Source organism: Setaria viridis, chromosome 3, assembly GCF_005286985.2.
Source record: "Setaria viridis chromosome 3, Setaria_viridis_v4.0, whole genome shotgun sequence".
Lineage (NCBI taxonomy): Eukaryota > Viridiplantae > Streptophyta > Magnoliopsida > Poales > Poaceae > Setaria > Setaria viridis.
This window is the reverse complement of record NC_048265.2, coordinates 46,576,279-46,598,675: the sequence shown is the minus strand read 5'-3', so window position 1 is coordinate 46,598,675 and position 22,397 is coordinate 46,576,279.

Below are 22,397 nucleotides of genomic sequence, written 5' to 3'. Positions count from 1 at the left end.
CAGTACCGGGTCCAAAACCCCTTTAGTACCGGTTGTGCAACAGTATTACTATTTCGATACTAAAGTGGACATTTAGTACCGGGTCAAATAACCGAAACTAAAGGGGTATTAAAAAATAAAAAAAAAGAAATGCACCGACTGGAGCCCAGCAGCACAGCACCTGAGCCCCACACCAAAGAGGGAGGGAGGGAGGCGGCGTACTTACGCTGCTCAGCCACCGCCACCGGTTGCTGCCGCCGCTGCTCCTCAACCCGCCAGTTTCCGCTACCGCCGGATCTGAGGGAGAGATGGCCGCTACTCCAAGATCCACTCACTCCTTGCTCCACCGTACCTGCCGATGCTCCACCACCGTGCCCTCCAGCCGGAGCTCCACCGCTCCTTGCCCCGCCGCCGCTCCTTGCTCCACCTCGCCGTGCCCTCCCTTCTTGCCTCCGCCACTCCTTGCCCCTTGCCCCGCCGCTGCTCCTCACCACATGTAAGAGGTGAGGGGCGAGCGGAGGGGGGCAGGAGAGGGGCGGCGACGGAAGGGGCGGCGATGGGATCTGTGTAGGGGAGAGAGGGAGGGGATTCAGCTGGGGAGAGAGAGGGGATTCGATGGGGAGAAGAAGAGAGAGAGGCGCAGGTGAGAGGCCGGATGAGGGGGACGAGCGGATAAGTGTGGGGAGGGGGGTGAGCGTGGGGTGAGAGAGAGAAGGAGGGGCTAATGAGGTACCCCTTTAGTACCGGGTGGAGGCTTCACCCAATACTAATTAGTACCGGGTGAAGCCTCCACCCGGTACTAAAGGCCCTCATGCACATTAGTACCAGTTGAAGGCTTCAACTGGTACTAATGGTGACCTTTAGTACTGGGTGAAGCCTCCACCCAGTACTAAAGGGGCTCACAGGGGGCTCCTCGGAGACTAGCTATTAGGCTCGATATTAATGCTCACATTAGTACCGGATCAAAATGCAACCGGTACTGAGCCTCGGGACAATTGCTGAGTTTCTAGTAGTGTAAGGGTAATATGGAAAAAATCACAAGTGGCATCATCGTAATATAGTTATGACATCACTTTTCATTTTTGTATTTTCATTCTTCATTTTCATTTCTTTCTCACCTGCTATGCTTCTTCATTGTTGCTTTGGCATCCTGAGAAACACAAGAAATTTTGTTGCCTTAGCTTTCATTTTTTACGATTTTGAAAAGCTCTTTTACGGTATACAGTACTAGACTATACTAGTGTTCGAAAAGAACTAGTATAAAAGCGATAAAAGAATGGAGAGAGGTAGCGCGTGCATTTGAATATGTGATGATAGCAGCTTGTAGTATAAACTCAACACTGAGTTGGCAATGGGAAAGGGAGGTGGATCTACTGGATGTTGTCTGCGACCTCAGTAAACATTGCCATCAAGGATCATGTTTTAAGCCAGGTTTGCACGGGGTGTTTAGCCTTTTCATTCAGGAGCAAATGGCTTGACTTTGTGAAGAACACGCGATGGAAGCTGAATTTGGGTTAGTAATATCTGTAGCTGTAAGCATCCTGTGGCATCTTTGACAGGGAACTCCCTGGTTGTGTCAGCCATGTTGCGAATATCATGCTGGTCATCAAGTTGTATATATGGTGTGCAGATTAGTAACAGTGCATCAACCCGTTGCATTCTTGCTACAGTACATACACCAGTGTTCCATCGTTAACTCTCCAATTATTTGGGTTCCTTTTGTCTGACTCATGCGTCAAATTAATCTGCTATCTTCAGATATTTTGAAAATGAGAACGTGCATGTATACATGCCTTCACATGCTCTCTCTGTTTTCTTGTGGCGTGCAGTTTCTTCGGCGTTTTCAAATCAGAGTCTATGTACTAAGCATAACATAGATTACGAGCCACGTAACAAATTCAGGCCATCCGACTATAAGCAGATGAATCTAGCTAGGATCGCCGGATGGCCTGAGCTGATAATGCCTGTCGAAACACTCCTGTGGTGACTGATCCAGCGCTTGATACCGATCATTCCAACGCAATAGCTCTGCCGAACCAAGCGCAGCCGCTGAACCAAACGACTCCATATCACCAACCAGATCAGACCGATCAGGTTGTCACAGGAACAGAAACATCTCACGCTACATCCTCCTGCGCTGAACACTCCAAGTAGGCTCCAGCATCCAAAGCATTATCAATTTCTGAACACAGTATATTGAACATGGTAGGAACCTTTTTCCCAATGCCTCACATCCTTACTGCACGTATGAACATGAGATAAGTACGTCGTATAGCTAGGGTAGGGTTATCTCTGTAAATGTGAGTGCTCTCTTTTAATTTTGTTGTGTTCCGAGCTCAACTCTTTGCTCTCCCCTCATCGGTTGTCTGGTTTCTTTCCTGTGTTGAAATGCTTGGTGTGTTTCTAAATACGAAGAAGAAAGTAGACAGGAGAATAGCTCTATTTATGTGTATTTGACGAGCAGGTGATGGTGTACTGATAAGCTTGCATTGTGGCAGCAGCTGCAAGCCTGCATTTCTTTTCATCTGCCAAGCACTCAAGTCGAGATTATACTGGAGACAGTACATGGGCACAATGCGAGCAATCGATGCCATTATACTTTGTCCTGTCCTCCTGGATATGGGTAATTTAGGCGTACGGCTTTGTCCTATAGATTGTTCAACTGAGCTCGAACCCGGGTTCTTGGTTACATGGTTCATTGTAGCTTTTTTCTGTAGGATTTGATATCAGTTGCATTTAAGAAGTAATGACAAGTTAGGAGTGTAGAACTACTCATTCTTAAATATCAACTTAGTCACAACCATTGCAGCGACCAAATGGGTAGCTGGTTAAACAAAGCAGTTTCCAGGGCTTGAGCTCGCCCACCAAAATGGCTCATCGCCGTCATCTAGTGCCCTTGGTTTGTTGGCTCTTTTCAATGAAATGGTTCAGGTGGATTACTTACCCTGTTTTTTCCTGTAGTATTAGTTGTGATCTTCTCGTAGCTACCAGAAAGAGTGAAAGGGGATTCTAAGGTTTCCTAGAAGGCATTTTCTTCTTGTGCCATTTTGCTTATCCATCACATCTCATCCTTGAATATATAGTTGTACAATTTTCCCTTCTTGCTCGGTTCATAGGAATGGTAATTACACAACAAATCCCATCTTGCATCTCTGAAAAAAAAATGTCATATCTGAAGCTATGCCAAATTATGTTTAAAATCATTGTGTAGAATTTAAAGTTAACGACAAAGGTTTTAAATGGAGTTGATTGCCATCGGTAGTAGGTTGGTGTTTTTATTGGAATCAAGCAGGAGTCCAGAGGATCAGGTCAGTACGTACTTCGGATGAGCATCAAGCAGGCATGCAACTTATATTCCAGGATCAATGTGCTCCTTTATCCACGACAACGAGGAATAGTACGACAACAAAGCATTCATTCTAGCTAGTCGCAAGCAAGTTATTAGGGTAGGCTAGCTAAAGAGGATACCTGACATATGTTCGTATTAGTGTTACCTGAATCAAAAGAGAAGTGAGGGTGCAGTCTACAGCTCATAAGGCCTGGTCCTGAATATCAGATAGGTCAATCAAAGTGCAGCACAGTGTGTCCGACAAAACTGGCCCACCAATACGGATGAAATATGTGCCCTCTAGTCAACCTCACTTGCCCAATAATCCTAATACGCTGACCTGGACTCGCACCAAATTGTTTGCTGCCACGTTTTCATGCATGTGCGCACACGGTTGCAGAAGCTACTAGGTTCATGATGATCTTGGTTACCTGAATTCAATCGAGTCTTAAGAGAAGCACATGAATGAGTAATATATATGCATACACGGATGTATTTAGTAGTCAAACAACGTAACCTCCTTTAAATGCTACGAAACACAAGCTTTTCCGGCCAATACAACCCGGGCTATGCAAAGGGTACGAACACCAGCAGATTTAATATGTGGATGTAGGCTTGGGCTGGTCTAGCTTAAGTCTAAGCCTGGTCATAACCAGGGATTAGGATTTCGTTTTGTGAATTTTTTTTGGTCACCATCGAAAACACCGAATTTCATGAAATTTTAGCTGAAATTTGAACTAGGAAGTGTGTCTTTCATTGACAGTAATTTTGGTCACCACCGAAAAGACTAAAATTTTGATCACTGGTAACTATATTCCAGGCAACCAAACACGATAAGGAGCAGCAAGTCAGCAACACATTAGGTCAAGAGTATGGTATCCATTGCAGATAAGCCATGTTTGGATCGAGTGGAGATTGTGACAAGCTGTCATCGTAGCTTCTTCTTTAGCACACAAGCTACACCTCCTTTTGTATCCGAAAAGGCGATGGACAGTTACATATGTGACAGCCCAGGTCTTGTTTAGTTGCCAAAGTTTGGAGGTGCCAAATTACTGTACAACACTGTAGCGTTTCGTTTGTATTTGTGAATTATTGTCCAAACATTGACTAATTAAGCTCAAAAGATTCGTCTCGCAAAGTACAACAAAACCGTGCAATTAGTTTTTAATTTCGTCTACATTTAGTACTCCATGCATGTACCGCAAGTTTGATGTGATGGGGAATCTTCTTTTTGCATAGTGCCAAAGTTGAAAGTTGGGATGAACTAAATAAGGACCCAGTTAGCAAGGTTTTATTGACGCCCATCAAATAAAGGTTGGTTGTGGATGTTGCAATGCTGCTCAGTGCTCAGTGAAAATGTTACTGTATTCAAGTTTCACATCGGGAAGAAAGAAACTGGATTCGCAGAAACTGTCCTCGTCATTAAAAACCGGACAACTATTCCGTTCAGTGTGTGAGTGCCTGAATGCATCGCACAAGAAAGAGGCTGAACATGCAGAAGATGCCGGGAAGCGCTCTGTCGTGTTGTGTCTATACCTTGGAGAGAGCGCCACGCACATGTATCACAATAACAGTGCATGGCGCAACCGAACATGGTGTGCCAGCAAACAGGAGCAAGTTGGATACTGACTACCACCGCACCTTCAATTGTGTAGCCATGTTGGTAGTGGTCGAGAGATGGGATTCGAGCTGCTGCAGCCGCTGCTGCAGGAGCTGGGATTGTCATGTGGCCAGAGCTGGCGCTACCGTACCGGACGGGGGCGTTTGGCAACCTGCTCCAGCGTAGCCAGGCTCATGGGCAAACCCAGCCAAGCCGTGGGATGCAAATATTTTGTTTGGCAAATCTGCATCCCGTAGGCTAGGTCCAACAAAAATTTTGTTCGGTATTGAATGTGTTCACCGTGTATCTGGCCCATGGTGGAGTTACCACCCACCTCTCCTTCCTCTCTGTACCGCCGACGCACACTGCCCGTCGTGGCCTCGACTTGCGGCACGCCACCGCGTCCGCCGCTCGCCCGGCCGTCACTGTCTTCGCCCTCCGAGGCCCCAGTCCTCCACGTGCTGCCGCATGCCCCGCCAGACGCTCGCAGGCCCCTTGCCTAGTCATCAGTTCTAAAGGCATCACACCTCTTCTTCTCCCAGTCATCACTTTTCTTCCTCAACTCTCTTGATCTTGAACTGCGCATGCATATGTGTGGGTTGGCTGCCGGGTCCCACATTGGAGGAGGGAGGCGAAGGTGGTGCTATTCGAGCACATGCTCTGAATGCTGGGGAACGCGCACACGCCGTCGGAATCCTTCGACGAGCTCAGTACTATATTTGCTGAGTGTTGTCGAGCAACCACTGCTCCCGGTCCGGCTGCCAGAGCTGGAGGCTTCTTGAATTTTGAAGCCGGCGACGGTAAATCAGTCTACAATTCCTCTGTTTTGAGTAGAATTAGAGTAGGAGAAACCATTGTTAATCGCCACGTCGATAATCCCTAGCTTAATAACTATTACTTTGTCTTGTGCATTGTTGCATAATTTCATTCAATTCGTCTCTTGAATCGAACTTGTTCCTTATCCAATTTGAGATCTAAACCTTGAATTGAACTTTCCCTCGTTCACTTCAAGCTCCTCGTTATCCGATTGAACTTATTCCACTGAGGAGCTCTGGATCCACGGCTGCAGCTGGATTGAACCGCGAAGCAGCAGCGCTCGGTGATGCGCTGCTAGCGGCGGTTGCGCTCGCGATGCTGAAGGCTGGGGACCCTAATGTGGACTTCTTTGAGATGGCGGCGAGCTTTGGCCTGAGTGGCTGCCGAGCTCACCACGGCACTCTCGCCCAAGTCTGTCACTTCTACGGCTACGGCATTGCCTCCGCCCTCCTATCACGGGCTCCGCTCGGAATCTTTTGCGCGCCGCTGCGGCTTGCATCCGCCGCTTGCCCTGTCGATGCTTGCATCCGCTGCGCCCGCCATCACGGCACCCGCCGCCAGCCACCCATTGACCTATCGATTCATGTGCTGGCGAGTGATGGTGGTTGAGAAAAAGAAGCACCGGAGGTCACGATAACCCCCACGAGCGCATCGCCTCAGCCTGTGCCGCATGGAACAGTCGATTTTTGCGTTCCATGCGATGCAGGTTGCTCCACCCTTTTTGCATCTCGTGGGCCTGGCCCAACACTCCAACCAGGCTACCGAACATGCCTACTTGCAGCCCATCAGCCTGGTTAGAGGTCCATACAAGCTACCAAACGGACTTGATCCGGTGCTCACCTATGGCCCACGTGGCGGATGAGCTAGCCCTAGCCGCCATGCTTGAGCTCCGCCGCACCATTCCAATTAGCAACTTCTGCTGACCCGTGTGCGGTCGCCGAACCGTGCGGCTCCATCTCCAGGGAGATCACACACCAATCGGGTTGCAGTCGGAACACAAAATCCACATGCTACATCCTCTGATGGTGAACTCTCCAAGTAAGCTCCAGCACCCAGAACATTATCTATCGCTCACCAGGATCTGACGGGTACTCTGGGAGACTTTTTCCCAATGCCTCTCATCCTTACTGCACATAAGAACAGGATTATCTTGCTGTAAATGCGCGTGATATCTTTATGTTGTGTTTTCCTAAGCTTCAACTCTTTGCTCTCCGCTCGTCCTGAGGCTTCTTTCCTGTGTTGCATTGCATTGGAACATTTTCATATATGAAGAAGAAATTAGACGGGAGAAGAGATATAAGTGGGTGGTTTATTGATAAGGTTGTGTCAGCAGCTGCAATGCTTCTCAACTGCCAAGCACCGAGGTTTATTGATAAGGTTGTGTCAGCAGCTGCAATGCTTCTCAACTGCCAAGCACCGACAGTCCAGTTTGTACTGGAGATAGGACCGGAAGTAAATTAAAGTGAAAAATGTAAATATGTTGTTTAGGCACATGTACACGATGGAAGCACGGTGGTCATTATGGTAGTGTGATGTATCACTATCACCACGTATGCTTCAAACTTCTGAGCGCTGTGGGATTTGAGCTTAGTTGCATTTAAGAAATAATGACAATTAAAAGTAGAAGTGCAGAACCAAATCTTAGATCAACTTAGGCTCCGTTTGGCAGCAAGAATCGGAGAAACGCTGCCAAACGTTGCAATCGAGAAACGTTTCAACGAGAATCACCGAGAAACGATTCTATCTTTCTGGCTTGTCGAGTGAAACGGCAAGAAGGTGGTTTCTGAAGGTGGTTTCTCGTGATTCTGATTCTTCCTTTCTTATCTACTCTTTTATTTAAAAATATTTATACTGATCCTCTTAAAGTGCAATAATTAAAATGGATGGCATTTGTATCGTTCTTCACCCACAAAAATTCTCAATATTTTTGGTAAACCTATCCATTTATATAATTTTTTCATACAAAATAATGTTTCTTACCAACCTTTCAAGAATCTAAATCCAAGCCTTTTAGCCAAATGATTCTACAGTGTGATTCTGATTCATCGGAGAAACGTTTCTGGAGAGAATCTGAATCCAAAATATTTCTGTGAGAATCTGGATCCATACCAAACGCACCCTTAGTCACGACCCCTGCACTAAATGGGTACAGGTTACAGCTACTGCCCCTTGATGACGAGTGAATGAGCAGGAATTGGAACACAAACATTTTTAGGGTCTGTTTGATTTGCCCTTACTTATTTTAGGGACTAAAACTTACTTATTTTGAGGGACTAAAGTTTAGTTCCCCCTATCGATGTTTTATACCCGGCAACCTACTGAGGGGGTACTCAAGCTAGTAGATTGGTTGGTGGGGAATGCCGGATCTGGAACTTGAAGGTAAAAGCGAGGACACAAGATACGGATTTATACAGGTTCGGACTGCTGGAGTAGCGTAATACCCTACATCATGTTTGGGGTGTAGTATATTGCGTCCTGCACTTGGGTGTTGCGTAGCCTGATTGTTGGCTATTGATGATGGTTCTGAGGATTCTGAGCTGTCGATCTAGGTACCCCTGCCCTCATTTATATACTCCAGGGGGCAAGATTACTAGTTGGTTACAAGGAGGAGTCCTAGTAGGATTACATGGTATGAGTCCTAGTAGGATTATGGTGGAATTCTAGTAGGAGTCCGTCTTCTTCCTTTCTTGCGGGTACTGGGGATCTATCCCCGATAAGCCTCCGAGCGTTTCATAGCTGAATGCAGCAGTCTTCGAGTACTTTTAAGATCCTTGCCGAGTAGATTTGGTGCTCTTCGAGTACTTTGTCTGGCTGAATCTTCAAAGTTTCTAAAAGCTACCATGAGGCTATGGTGTGCTTAAAGCCTTGATCATCTTGATACTGTAGTCTTCATATATACAAAGCGGCAAAAGTCGCACTCCATATGGAGTAGCCCCCGAGCCTTAGGTTGAATCGAAAAATCAGGCTGAGGGTCAATAAAATCTTGAATTTTCTTCCTTTGTCTTGAAAAAAAAAATCAATTGTTGGGTGTAGCCTATCAGCCCTCGAGCCTTGGATTGATTGAATAATCAATTCAGGGATCTTGAATCTGCACGCAAGTCATCATCCGAGTAGTTTTGCGGCGTTCAGCCCCCGAGCTTATGTGCCAGGTGGACCGTGTAAGCCACGTCAAGTAGTTATTGGCACTTAGCCCCCGAGCTTGGAAGCTATCTGAACCATTGGAAGTATTTTCAAGTAGTAATTGATTTGTAGAATATTGAAACTACTGAAATTTATTCAGCGATCAAAAAAGGTTTTTTGTCATGCTCTTATTTTGGCTATATCTCTCCCGAGTAGTTAGCCTATTACGTTTAGGCTCTCAGCCTCCGTTAGCCGCAGCCACTGCGTGGCGAGATCTTTATCTCTTGTACGCGTACGGGCACTGCCATTTGCATAGCTGAGATCTTTGTCTCGTGTATGTGGGCTGGCACTTAGGTGTGACAAATGCACCTAAGGCTTTCACGAATTAAGGCGTGTTCTGCTCAATGAGAATATCAATGGCTAAGAGAAGACATAAGTAGCCGGCATTGCGACAAAAAGTTAGCGCAATTGCCTTCAAGAGTTTGCTGCCCTCCGACGAGTCCTTTGGCTTTCAGTTTCTTCAATGACGTTGGCAGATAATTCATCTTGTGAGACATCATCTAGGTGACGCTCTCTTCAGGGGGTTCTTGGTTGATGTTGTTCACCTTCTTCCTCGTTCGTGATTAAAGCGAAGAGTTCTCTTTCTAGAGTATAGCTGCCAGAGCTTGAGGTGATGACTTCTGTGAAACCATTTTCTTCGTAGATTGGTGACAAGGGTGTTCCTTCTTGGTATGGTAGGATCTTAAGGTTGGCGATTAGCCGTGACTCATTATCCTGGTCAAGGAAGGATGGCTTCATGCCTGGCCAGTAGACGAATCTGCCTTGAGGAGTTGAGGTAATCACCAGGCCTTGCTGCGGTCCTGATAAAGGAATTTCTTCGATGGAATCTGAGTAGAAGTCGAGGTTGTGGTCTTCAATCGTCTCCAATCCGGATTGTGACTTGGATGGAGTTGCTTGATAAACCAAAGTCGTGTTTCGGAGTCCAAACAGGAATTGACTCGGAGTTTGATTCGGTCCGCACGATGGCTTGTTTGCCTACTTGTGGGAGCCAGTCCGAGTTGTTGTAGAGTCCGAGTTGTACTCGAGCTCACTGTTTGTCAGATTGAAAATTTTGCTGAGTTTCTCGATGAAATCCTCCATAGCATGTCGACGAAGGGTGATGTCGAGTTGCTTCTTCTCCGAGGCCTTTGCGATGTAGCGGTGGAAACCTCCAGCACCGTCGGCGATGTAGACCCAGGAGCCGAAGATGAACGTCGCACCCGCTTTGAACGCGATCGCAGGCTTGATGATGACTTGAGCCATCGAACTCGCCTGGAGAATTTTGGCGACTTCCCCTACCTGACATGCCAGCCAAACTTTTTTGGTTCACCCCAACATTACCCACTTGTCCGACTGTTGCTAAGCAATTTTGGGATACTAAACGGACCTCCCCAGATGGTAATCTTAAAGTGGTCAATTTACCCTCTTTTGCAATCAGTTTCGCTACAGCACCTGCTGCTCTAGCTAATTGCCTACCCCTTCCACGTGTGATTTCTATGTTCGCAATACTTCTTCGTGAATCTCCGCTATTTGAATATTGAACATCATAACCACGAATAGGAATGAAACGGCAATAGCTCCTATATGAACTACTGGGAAGATCATAGCGGAGAAGTCGAGACCTAACAAAATAAGTAAACCAGAAGTGTCGCAAAAGACTAGGATGGGAAACAAAACCAGTTCGGTTCCTATCTATCGTTGGTGTTAAAGGGAGAACTGCAAGGAGCCAACTCTAGTACGAGAGGACTGGGTTGGGTCAACCTATGGTGTACCGGTTGTTATGCCAATAGCAGCGCCGGGCAGCTAAGTTGGTGTTTTATACCCGGCAACCTACCGAGGGGGTACCCAAGGTAGTAGATTGGTTGGTGGGGAATCGCCGGACTTGAAACTTGAAGGTAAAAGTGAGGACACAAGACACAGATTTATACAGATTCGGGCGGCGGAGTAGCGTAATACCCTACATCCTGTTTGGGGTGTAATATATTGCGCCCTGCGCTTGGGTGTTGCGTAGCCTGATTATTGGCTATTGATGATGGTTCTGAGGGTTCCGAGCTGCCGATCTAGATACCCCTGCCCTCCTTTATATACTCTAGGGGGCAGGATTACTAGTTGGTTGCAAGGAGGAGTCCTAGTAGGATTACATGGTTTGAGTCCTAGTAGGATTATGGTGGAATCCTAGTAGAAGTTTATCTTCTTCCATCCTTGCGGGTACTGGGGACCTATCCCCGACACCCCCTGTTTGGTTCTAGGGGCTAAACAACATTTAATGTCCTATACAATGACCACATTGCCCCTAATCAGGTATTCACTAAAGCTTAGTCAAGCCATCCCTCACTAGAGAGGAATTTGCCCCAAGCTTCAAGCAATTCCAATCGTAACCCAAATTATTCATCTACGCCGGCAATTTCAAAGCCCGGCGCCGGCAGATGATCCGGTCGCCGCTGCCTTTGGCACCCACACTCGCCCGTGCTGCTCCGCAGCATCATTGCCTCGGTCGTGCCATGGCCCCCAACCGAGCACCGAGCACCCCATGGGTTCAGCTCCGCCACGGCCTGAGCCTCCACCACCTACTGCCGGCGCTGCCCTTCCATGATCTTGCGGAGCTCGCCACCGCTTGTTGGTTTGCTGCTGCCGTCAGCGGCCGAGGTGGGCGGGGCCTAGGCTGGACCCGCCTTCTTCCTGTCTGGCGAATTGCCGCCCGCCACCACGTCTGCGTGCATGGGAGCCGGGGGTTTCAGCTTCCCCATAGCGCCCGACTTGACGCCTCACAGCGGCGACGAGCCGTCTGCCTTCACCGGCGCGACGCCCGTGCACGTCTCTGTGCTCCGGCCACCACTGGCGGAGAAGTGCGGGTGGGTTGCAGGGTGTGGCAGCGGCAGGGGGGAGAGAGGGGGGACGGGTGGCGGCGGCGGTGGGGATGGCGTAGGGTGCGGCGGATCTTGGGTGGATGGGTGCGTTCGATGGTGGCAGGGATGGCACAGGGGCGGCGGCTGGGGGGGGAGGGGCGGGGGGGGGGGGGAACGGAACCGGTACGTGCGGCTTCGGGGATGGCGCAGGGGGCGCCGACGGTAGGGATGGTGCAGGGGTCGTGCGGGGGAAGGAGGATGCGGGGGCGTGCGGATGGGTGCGACGGGGGGAGAGAGAGGCAGACAAGCATTCAATGAGGGCAGAGGGTGTCCAGGTACCTTTTAGCCCCCATAAGCAACTCTTTGGTGGCTTATGGACTAAACTTTAGGAGCTAAAGTTTAGTCCAAATAAACAGAGATGTTTGGAGGTTTAGGGGCTAAAATGGACTAGTGGCAAACCAAACACCCCTTAGTTTCACAAAAACATTTCTATCACATAGGTCAATCAAAGTGCAGCGCAATACTCTTTCTAGCTCACTTTACTTGATGCCCTGTTAAACAGGCGCTGCAAAATGTACAATGGGACTGTTTCAGTCTCATCTCTGTTACTTGTCTCTGATGATTGAATAAAATCTTTAATTATAAAAAAAGTGCAGTGCAGTATCCCGACAAAACTGGCCCATGTACACAGGGGACGTGGACAGAACACGTATCCCCTGGTCAACCTCACATCAAATTGTTTGCTGCGATGTTTTCATGCGCACACAATTGCAAAAGCTGGTGAACAAGTGCAAACACAACTAGTGCGCAAGCAAACAGGAGCATCTTGCCATCTTGGATACTGGTCACTGCCGCACCTCCGGTAGTGTAGGAGCCTAAGGTGGTGGTCGAGACTCGAGAGGGGGAACCCGAGCTTTCTGCTACAGAAGCTAACGTTGAGTGGCCTGAGCTGACGAGCCGGCCTGGACGATCCTCCGGTGGTTGATCCCGCGCTTGCTGCTAGACCAGATTAACATCCATGCTCAACCTCCGCCGCAACGTTCCAACCCAAAAGCTCTGCCAACCCAAGTGCGATCGCCAAACCAAATGGCTACATCCTCGGACGCTCAACATGCCAAGTAAGCTCCATCACCTAGAACACTGCCGATCTCTGACCAATCTAAGCTACCGAACATGTTGTGTACCTTTTCCCTAATGCCTCGCATTCTTACTGCACAACTGAACTGGACATACATCGTGTAAGGCAATGCAAGACTATATGTAAATGTGCATGCTGTTTTTTTTTTCCTTTTCCAAGCTCAACTCTTTGCACCTCTCTATTGTTGTCTGGTTTCTTTCTTGTGTTGCAACGTTTGTTGCGTTTCTATATATGAAGAAGATGTGAATAAACTAGATGAGCAGGTGGTGTATTGATAAGCTTGTCGATCTATTGTGGAAGCAGCTGCATTGCTTCTTAACTGTAAGCACTGAAGTGGAGTTTATACAAGAGACAGGACACAAGAAGTAAAGTAAAACTAAAAAAAAAGAAAAGAAAATTGTCGTACACATCTGTACAATGCCACCAATTCGTCAATGGTCATTATACTTTATCTTAGATTGTGCAACTGGACTCGCTCGAACCCGACCAGATTCTTGTTGTTGGTTCTTGGTTAAACTGTTCAATGTAAAATAAACCGAGTAGCGTTCTTCCTGTAGGATTTGAGATTAGCTGCATTTAATCTCTACACGCTCTCTCCCAGCTACTCTAGAGTCAGCCCCAACCTTTCGCTATTTATAGGCTCCGCTGCACCCTTTCAATTAACCCAACAGCTCTACCAACCCAAGTGCGGTCACTGAACCAAATGGCACCATAACCAACTTTTGGGACTAGAGATCCTGAACAGATGAGAGAGAAACCATAAGAGAAAGACAATACTCTCCATCAAGCTCTAGATCTCTATTTATAGGGAGGAATAGATAGCTATTTTTATTTATTCCATTGGTAAGATCGAGTATTACATATAGATATCTAGATTTTATAAAGAGACCTTTGGACGTTGCAACTAAGTTTTAGATCTTACAAACAAGCTCTTGGGTGTCGCAAATAGGTCCTCGGACCTCTAATTCGTGCCTCTTTCATACACAAAGAGGGGTCCCTAGCCTTCGGCAACCTAAGGCGCACCCTCAAAGTGACAAGATCGTACAGACCGGCCAGGTCGTGGCTGGAACACAAAGACAACGAGCTACATCCTTGAACGCCAAACATTCCATGTAAGCTCCAGCACCCGAAACATTATCCATCACCGAACAATATCTATTGAGCATGCTGGGAACCTTTTTCCCAATGCCTCCGATCCTTACCACATGACTGAACTTGAGATACATCGATCGTGTAAGCAGGCAAGCCTATCTGAATAACGTGTGTGCATGTTCTCTTTTTTGTTGTGTCTTTCCAAGCTCTCTTTGCTCTTCCATCCTCGTCTAGTTTCTTTCCCACCATCCTGCTGTGTTGCAATGTTTGGCGCGTTTCTATATATGAAAATGTGAAGAGAGAAACTAGATGAGCAGGTGGTGTACTAATGAGCTTGTGGCAGCAGCTGTAAATGATTCTTAAGTGCCGAGCACTGAAGTGGAGTTTACACAAGAGACAGGACAAGAAGTGAAATAAAAGTGAAAAAGAAAAATATTTTGGGTACACATGTGCACAATGGCACCAATCGGTCGATGGTCATTAGGGAATAGGGATGCAAGTTACAAATATTTTGGGTCAGTAGGACAGGTGTTTATGTGTACACCTTGACCATACTCTGTAGGACAGGTATTATAATGATAGGTGTTGAAATCATAAAAGAAAATAATGGTCTGGAGTTGAGATTTGGTACACGTTCGCATCTGCGGAGTGAGAAACCTAGCAACACCTTCGATGGTAAACTACACAACCTGGACATTGGGATCCATTGCAAATATACTCCCGGATGCTGGGAGAACATGTCCAGCTTCGGTCGTTGATCCAGCACCGCGGATTCGCACCCTGCGCGAGCCAGCCCCATCCTTCACGCTCGACCTCCACCGCACCCTTTCAACCCAACGGCCCTTTGAACAGCGAGATCGTACAGGTCTGGTTGTGACCGGAACACAAATACGACAGGGTACATCCTCCGACGTTGAACACTCTAAGCAGGCTCCAGCGCCCGGAACTTTGTTGATTGCTGAACAATATTATCAAGCATGCCGGTAACTTTGTTTCCCAATGCCTCACATCCTTACTGCACAACTGCGCGCGCTAGAGATACTTCGTGTAAGGAACAAGACCATCTTTAAATCCCCATGCGTTTGCTTCTTAATTTTTTGTTGCATTTTTACAAAGCTCAACTCTTTGCTCCCGGATCATGGCCTGGTTTGTTTCCTCTGTTGCTACGCTTGGCGCATTCTATACATGGAGAAGATGTGAAGAGACTAGATGGATGTGCAAGTGGTGTACTGATAAGCGTGTGGCAGCAGCTGCAATGCTTCTCAACTGCCAAGCAATGAAGTGGGGAGTTTGAGCAGGAGACAAGCCTGAAAGTAAATTGAATTAAAAGTGAAAAAGGAAAATAAATTGTCCGAGTACACATGTGCACGTAAATATTCTATGTCAGAATATCACCTTGACCATACTCTGTTTGACAGCTTTTATAATGACAGGTGTTGAAATCATAAAAGAAAATGATGGGCTGGACTTGATATTTGACACACGCTCGCATTAATTTGGGGAGTTTAGCAACACTTGGGATGATAAGCTACACGAACTGAATATTGGGGTCCATAGCAAAGTGTGTACTACTGGATCGATGCTGGGAGAACATGTATACATTTGCAGGATGTCCAGATAATGGAGAAAGAAAGGGTCAGATTTTCGGAAGAGGCAAACTTGCTACTACGCATCCAATTTCATTATTTCTCTCCTCCATCAACAATTGCATCCTTGCTCCAGCACGTTTACTAGTGTGCCCTTGTTAAAGTCTCCACTTATTACTTTGGATTACTTTTGTCTGACTCTGTTTGAAGTGTCTTCGGCAGTAATTTATTTCTGATTGGACATTTCTGAGCTGCATCTGCTGTTGCATCTGCTGCAGGTGTCCGGTGGTCTGAATTGATGATGCCAAGTGGGGACAAAGCTCCGGTGGTTGATCCAGTGCTTGCCGCGGACGCATGTTGTGTAGGAGCCGAACTCAAACTCCATGTTCGCCCTCCACCACGGTATTCCAACCCAACCCGCGAGATCATGCTGATCGGGCCGTGGGTGCAACACAAACACCATAGGGCGCATCCTCCGACGCTGAGCACTCCAAGTAGGATCTAGCACCCGAAACATTATCTACGACGTACTGACCACAATTTGGCCGACATGGTGAGAGACTTTTTCCCAATACCTCCCATCCTTATTGCACATCTGAGACACGTGGTGCAAGGCAAGACTATCTATCTACAAATGTGCATGCTCTCTTTTTGTTGTGTTTTTCCAAGCTTCACCTCTTTGCTCTCCTTGTCGCCTCGTTTCTTTTTATGCCGTACGAGTTTGTTCCAACTGAAAGACCGTTCACTTGGGCTCGAACCAGGTTCTTGTTACACTGTAGATCAAACTAAGCTAAGTAGTGTTCTTGCTGTAGGATTGGATCGGAGATTAGTTGCATTCAAGAGATAATGAAAACAACCAATCTTAGATCAGCTTATTAGTCATCACAACCACTGCACGACTGTACCAAATGGGTCGCTGGCTAAACAAAGCAGCAGTTTCCATTGTATCAGGGAGAGTCTACACGTGAGCTGATGCATAGGATGCCTTTTCTTCTTACATCATTTCGCTTATCAGTCGCACCCTGTCCTTGAAGAGCTGCTCATTTTTAGCTGCCTTGCTCAGTTCTTAGGAAACGTAATGCATAGCTAAATCCATCTCACATCCCTAAAAAAGTGAATTTCTTTTTCGCGAGTGCCTAAAAAAAGGATCAATGGTCGTTAGTACTGTAATGCTCTTTTGTATACGAAAGCCCGGTGGATAATTACACTTATGACAGCCTAGCGAGCAAGTTTTTATGACGCCCCATGCCCCAATCACAGAAGATCAATGGTCGTTGGTACTGTAATGCTGCTAAGTGAAAATTCTATTCAAGTTTCATGTCAGTAAATGAATGAAACAGGATTCAAAGAAGCTGTCCTCGTCATCGTTAAAAACTGTCAACTATTCTCGATAAAATGTCCAATTGAGCTCTGGTATGCTGCTTCTACGTGCTGGAGTGAGCGCCGTGCACTCGTTGGTGCCTAGCCACCTGCGTGAGACTGACCTGAGCTACTGCGTCTCTTGCTAGACAAGGTGGAAGCTTCGGGTGGCCTGAGCTCGTGGTGCGGGATGGGGCGAACCTCTGATGGTTGATCCCGAGCTCGCCGCTTGCATGGGCCGTGGAGGATGTGCCAGACTAAAAATCCATGCTCGACCATTCCAACCCAAAAGCTCTGCCGACCCAAAACGCGGTCGCTGAACCAAACGGCGATCCTGCTGAGCGGAGAGTGGCGGCGACAAAATGATAGGAAGGTACATCCTCTTACGCTCAACGCTCCAGGTAGGCTCCAGCACCCAAGCCATTGCATGTCGCTGACGGCGATGTGATGGACATGGTGGGAGACTTTTTCCCAGTGCCTTCCATCCTTACTGCACAGCTGAACGTCGTGTAGATGCGCATATTGCTATCTTTTTGTTGTGTTTTTCCAAAGCTTCAACTCTTTGTTATCCACTCGTTATCTAGTTTCTCTGTGCGTTGCACTGTTTGCATTGGCATATGTTTCTATATATAAAGAAGAAACTAGATGGGAGAAGAGCTATAAGCAGGTGGTGTGTTGATAAGCTTGTGGCAGTAGCTAGCTACAATACTTCTCAGCTACCGACCATTGAAGTCGAGATTCTACTGAGAGACACAAGATAGGAAGTAAATTAGAGTGAAAAATAAAAATAAATTGTTTGAGCACATGTGCATGATGCGAGCAACCGATGGTCATTATACTTTGTCCCAAGCATGGTAATTTAGCAGTACGACTTTGTCCTGGCGGCCGACTGTCTAGTGCGTAGGCTCTAACCCAGGTCCTCATAGTTCAATGTAAAGGATTTCCTAGCCTATCGTCATCTTAAATTTCCTTAACACCTTCTCCTTAGGCACCTTTTGGAAGCAAGGGGAAGCAAAACTCAGGGATGGAAAAAACCCCACTAAGAACTAAGATGATAATTAAAATTATATCCTCATGGATTACCTACCCAGTAAATTCGGGATCCCAGAGGGATTGGAGTTCCCAAATTAGTGTGATATACTGAGTAGTGTTCTTGCTGTAAGATTTGAGCTGAATTGCATTTAGGAAATAGTGACAAGTAGAAGTGTAGAACGAAATCTTAGATCAACCTAGTCAAAACCACGGCAGCGACATATAGTGGGTACAGGCTACAGGCCCTTGATGACTATTGCATCCATATGATTGCGATCACAGATGAAGTGTCCAAGTGGATAAAAGCAGCTAGGTACTACACTTCATCAGATTGTCGATTTCTGACCACAATTCCTCGCTCTTCCTCCCATACTTACTGCATAACTTTTTCCCAATGACTCCCATTCTTACTTCATGACTCATCTGGAAACATGTTGTGTATGGCAAGACCATCTATATGTAAATGCGCATGCTCTCTTTTTGTTGTATTTTTCCAAGCTTTAACTCTTTGCTCTCCACTCTTTGTTTGGTTTCTTCCTGTGTCGCAGTTGCAATGTTTGCATTGGCGCATTTCTATATATGAAGGAACTAGACGGGAGAAGAGTTATAAGCAGGTGGTGTATTGATAAACTTGTGGCAGCAGCTATAATCCTTCCCAACTGCCAAGCACTGAAAGTCAGGTTTCTACTGGAGATGGGACAGGAAGTAAATTAAAGTGAAAAACGAAAATAAATTGTTTGGGCACATGTACACGATGCGAGCAATCGATGGTCATTATACTTCTTTTATGGGCATGGTAAAGGAGTTTTTCCCGGCGGCAGGCTGTCTACTGTACATGTGTTTTTGTGGTGTGGTGGAGAACCGAGCAATTTAGTTTAAGTTGATAGAGTCCCCAGTTTAAGCTATTGATTTAAAGAGTTTCATACTCTATTATCTTATAACTTTTTAATGCCTTCTCCTCATATGGTTGACCTTATTTTGGTAGTGTGATGTATCACACTATCGCTATCACCACGCTTCAAACTTCTGAGTGCTGTAGGATTTGACCTTAGCTGCATTTAAGAAATAATGACAAGTAGGAGTGTAGAACCAAGTCTTAGACCAACTTTTAGTCACAACAACTACAGCGACCAAATTAAATGGTACAGGCTACAGCCCCTTGACGACGTGTACTGGTAATATTATTGGCATCCGATCAGTGGAATTGCACAAACACGAGCGCATCGATCACTGATGAACTGTCCAAAGTAGATAGACAAGCAGCTACGTGCACTCGGGACACAAATATTTTGAATTCTACAAAACGCACCTAGGAATATCGCATTGATCAATCGATGTCCAGCACTACATATTGGTGGCGCGGACTCAAACCCCACATCAAGTTGTTTGATGCCACGTTTTCATGCCCAATGTGCACACAATTGCAAAAGAGGATGGGGATCCTTCTGCAGCTAGTCTGAGGAGCAAGGAGATTGGGTGTGGGAGGCGGGAGTAAGTTGCAGAGGTAAGTCGGGAAAAATCGGTTTTAAAACGGGAAATTCCCGTTAAAAAACTTAGCTGACTACACTTGTATTTCCCCTTCCTTTTATCTCCAACCATAAGCACTTGTTAGCAGACAAATATACAGGCATACCTGATGATCCCCTACCTTCTTATACAGCATGTGTAAGCGATCTTTGGTTGCTTTGCCTTCTAACTCCTAATTAACATCTAACGGCCAAATTAACAATCGAGCATGCTATAGCTATCGATCTGTAAAATTTGACTATCAACAATACGCTTAAGTGATTCTATCAAATTTAGGTGTCATATATGTTTAAGGGAACTAATTTAAATGTCATATGTATTTATGTCAACTTAACAACTTAACATAGATACTTAAACATGTAGCGCCGTTGCTCACTCTCGCTGATCTCACTCTCGCTGCTAGACCAAACCTCCGTGCTCAACCTCCGCTATACCATTCCAGCCCAAAAGCTCTGCCGACCCAAGTAGCGCCGTTGAACCAAACGGCTGCGGCACCAGCGAGATGGTACCGATCTGGGTGCCTCCGCAGCACGAACTCCTCGCACTACATCCACCGACGCTGAACACTCCAAGTAGGCTCCACCACCGGAACATTATCCATAGTCTATCGAACACGATGTGGACATGTTTCCCAATGCCTCCCATCCTTACTCCACAACTGAACTGGAGATACGTCGTGTAACAAGGCAATGCAAGACTATCTGATAATGTGCATGCTCTCTTTTTGTTGTGTTTTTCCAAGCTCAACCCTTTGCTCTCTTCTCATCGTATGGTTTCTTTCCTATGCTGTCACGTTTGGAGCGTTTCTAATTTTCTATATAGGAAGAAGATGTGAACAAACTAGAAGAGCAGATGGTGTATTGATAAGCTTGTGGGTTGTGGTAGCAGCTGCAATGCTTCTTAAGTGCCAGCACCGAAGTGGAGTTTATACAAGACACGGGACATGAAGTGAACTAAAGGTGAAAAATGAAAATAACTTGTCAGATTGCATGTGCACAATGACACCAATTGGCCTATGGTCATTACAATTTGTCCAGGCCATGGTAACTTAGGCATACAACTTTTCCCTAGATTGTTCAGCCGGGCTCAAACCTGGGTTATTGTTGGTTCTTGGTTACATTGTTCACTATAGATAAACTGGATAGCGCTCGTGCAGTAGGATTTGAGCTTGGTTACATTTAAGAAATAACGAGAAGTGTACAACAAATCTTAGATCAACTTAGTCACGACCATTGCAGCGATAAAATTAATGGGTCACTGGCTAAACAAAGCAGTAGTTTGCATTATATTTGTTGCATTCGTCTCGTATATACCAGGGCCTTGCTACACGTGAGGGCGAAAGGAAATTCTTAGTTGAGTCTGAAGCATCTTGGATATTGGCTAATGCCGCACCTCCGGTGGTGCAGTGCGCCTAGGTGGTGGTCCAGAATCTTGCTAATAATCCCCCGTGGTCTGCTTAGTTTTATAGCTTAAAAAAGTTTGTTTAACTTATGGGCCCCCTCAGCTAATCTACACTCAATATACATCAAGCCAAAGCCCAATTATCTGAAGTCAAGCGTTGGGGCTCATCTGTTATCTTCTGGGTTGCAAGGATGCCACCCATTTCTTTCACTTCTTTTTGATATTGTAGAATAATTTTCCAGTCACGAAGAACCAAAATTGATTGAATCTACTATATGCAATGTTTTCATGTGTCTATCGAACACTATGTGGACCTTTTTCCCAATGACTCCCATCCTTACTCCATAACTGAACTGGAGATACGTCGTGTAAGGCAATGCAAGACTATCTATCTGCAAAGTGCATGCTCCCTTTTTTGTTGTGTTTTTCCAAGCTCAAATCTTTGTTGCTTCTCCATTGTTGTCTGATTCTTCTTTCCTATGTTTTGCAACATTTGGTATGTTTCTATATTTATGAAGAAGATGTGAAGAAACTAGACGAGCAAGTGGTGTATTGATAAGCTTGTGGGTTGTGGTACAGCAGCTACAATGCTCCTTAACTGCCAAGCACTGAAGTGGAGTTTATACAAGAGACAAGACAGAGGAGGTAAATTAGAAGTGTGAAAAGAAAAATAAATGTTTGAGTATGCATGTGCTTAATGACACTAATCGAGTGATGGTCATTATAATTTGTCCCACGCATGGTAATTAAGAGTGTGATGTTGTCCTATATTGTTGGGCTCAAAGCCAGGTTCTTGTGGTTCTTGGTATACTGCAAAATAGGCTTAGTAGCGTTCTTGCCGTACGATTTGAGCTTATTAGTATCATCTAAGAAATATAATGACAAGTACAAGTGTAGAACCAATGATCTTAGGTCAACATTAGAGTGTACTCCCTCCGTCCCATGAAGAGTATCCTTTTAGGTTTGTCCTAAGTCAAATTGTATTAAGTTCGATCAAGTTTACAATGAAAAGTATCAATATTTATGACACTAAATAGGTATGCTACGAAAATATATATCATAAGGAATCTAATAAAACTGTTAGGCATCAAAAGCATTGATATATTGTTATATAAACTTGGTCAAACATAAGATGATTTGACTTAGGACAAAAGTAAAAGGACACTCTTTGTGGGACAGAGTGAGTAGTCACGACCAATATCCCGACGAACAAATTAATGGGTTGTTGTCCTAATCAATGCAGTAGTTTACATTATATCTGTAATTTGTTGCGTTCATCTCATATCAGGGCTTCACTACCTAGAAGTGTGAAAGTGTATTGTAAGGGTTTCATTGCATTATTACCAAGATTGATAAATCAGTTCTAGTTTACGATAGCCACAACTGAAAAAGCGAATCTTGGCCCCCGCGTCGCCCCTAAGGTGACTTGGGTGGCGGCACCCGCAGTGCCGCCAGGGGCTCCTCCAACCACCTTTCTTGGTCCTGCCGCCATCGGAGTTCAACGTCGGAAGCCCGGCCAGAGGCAAGGAGGGCG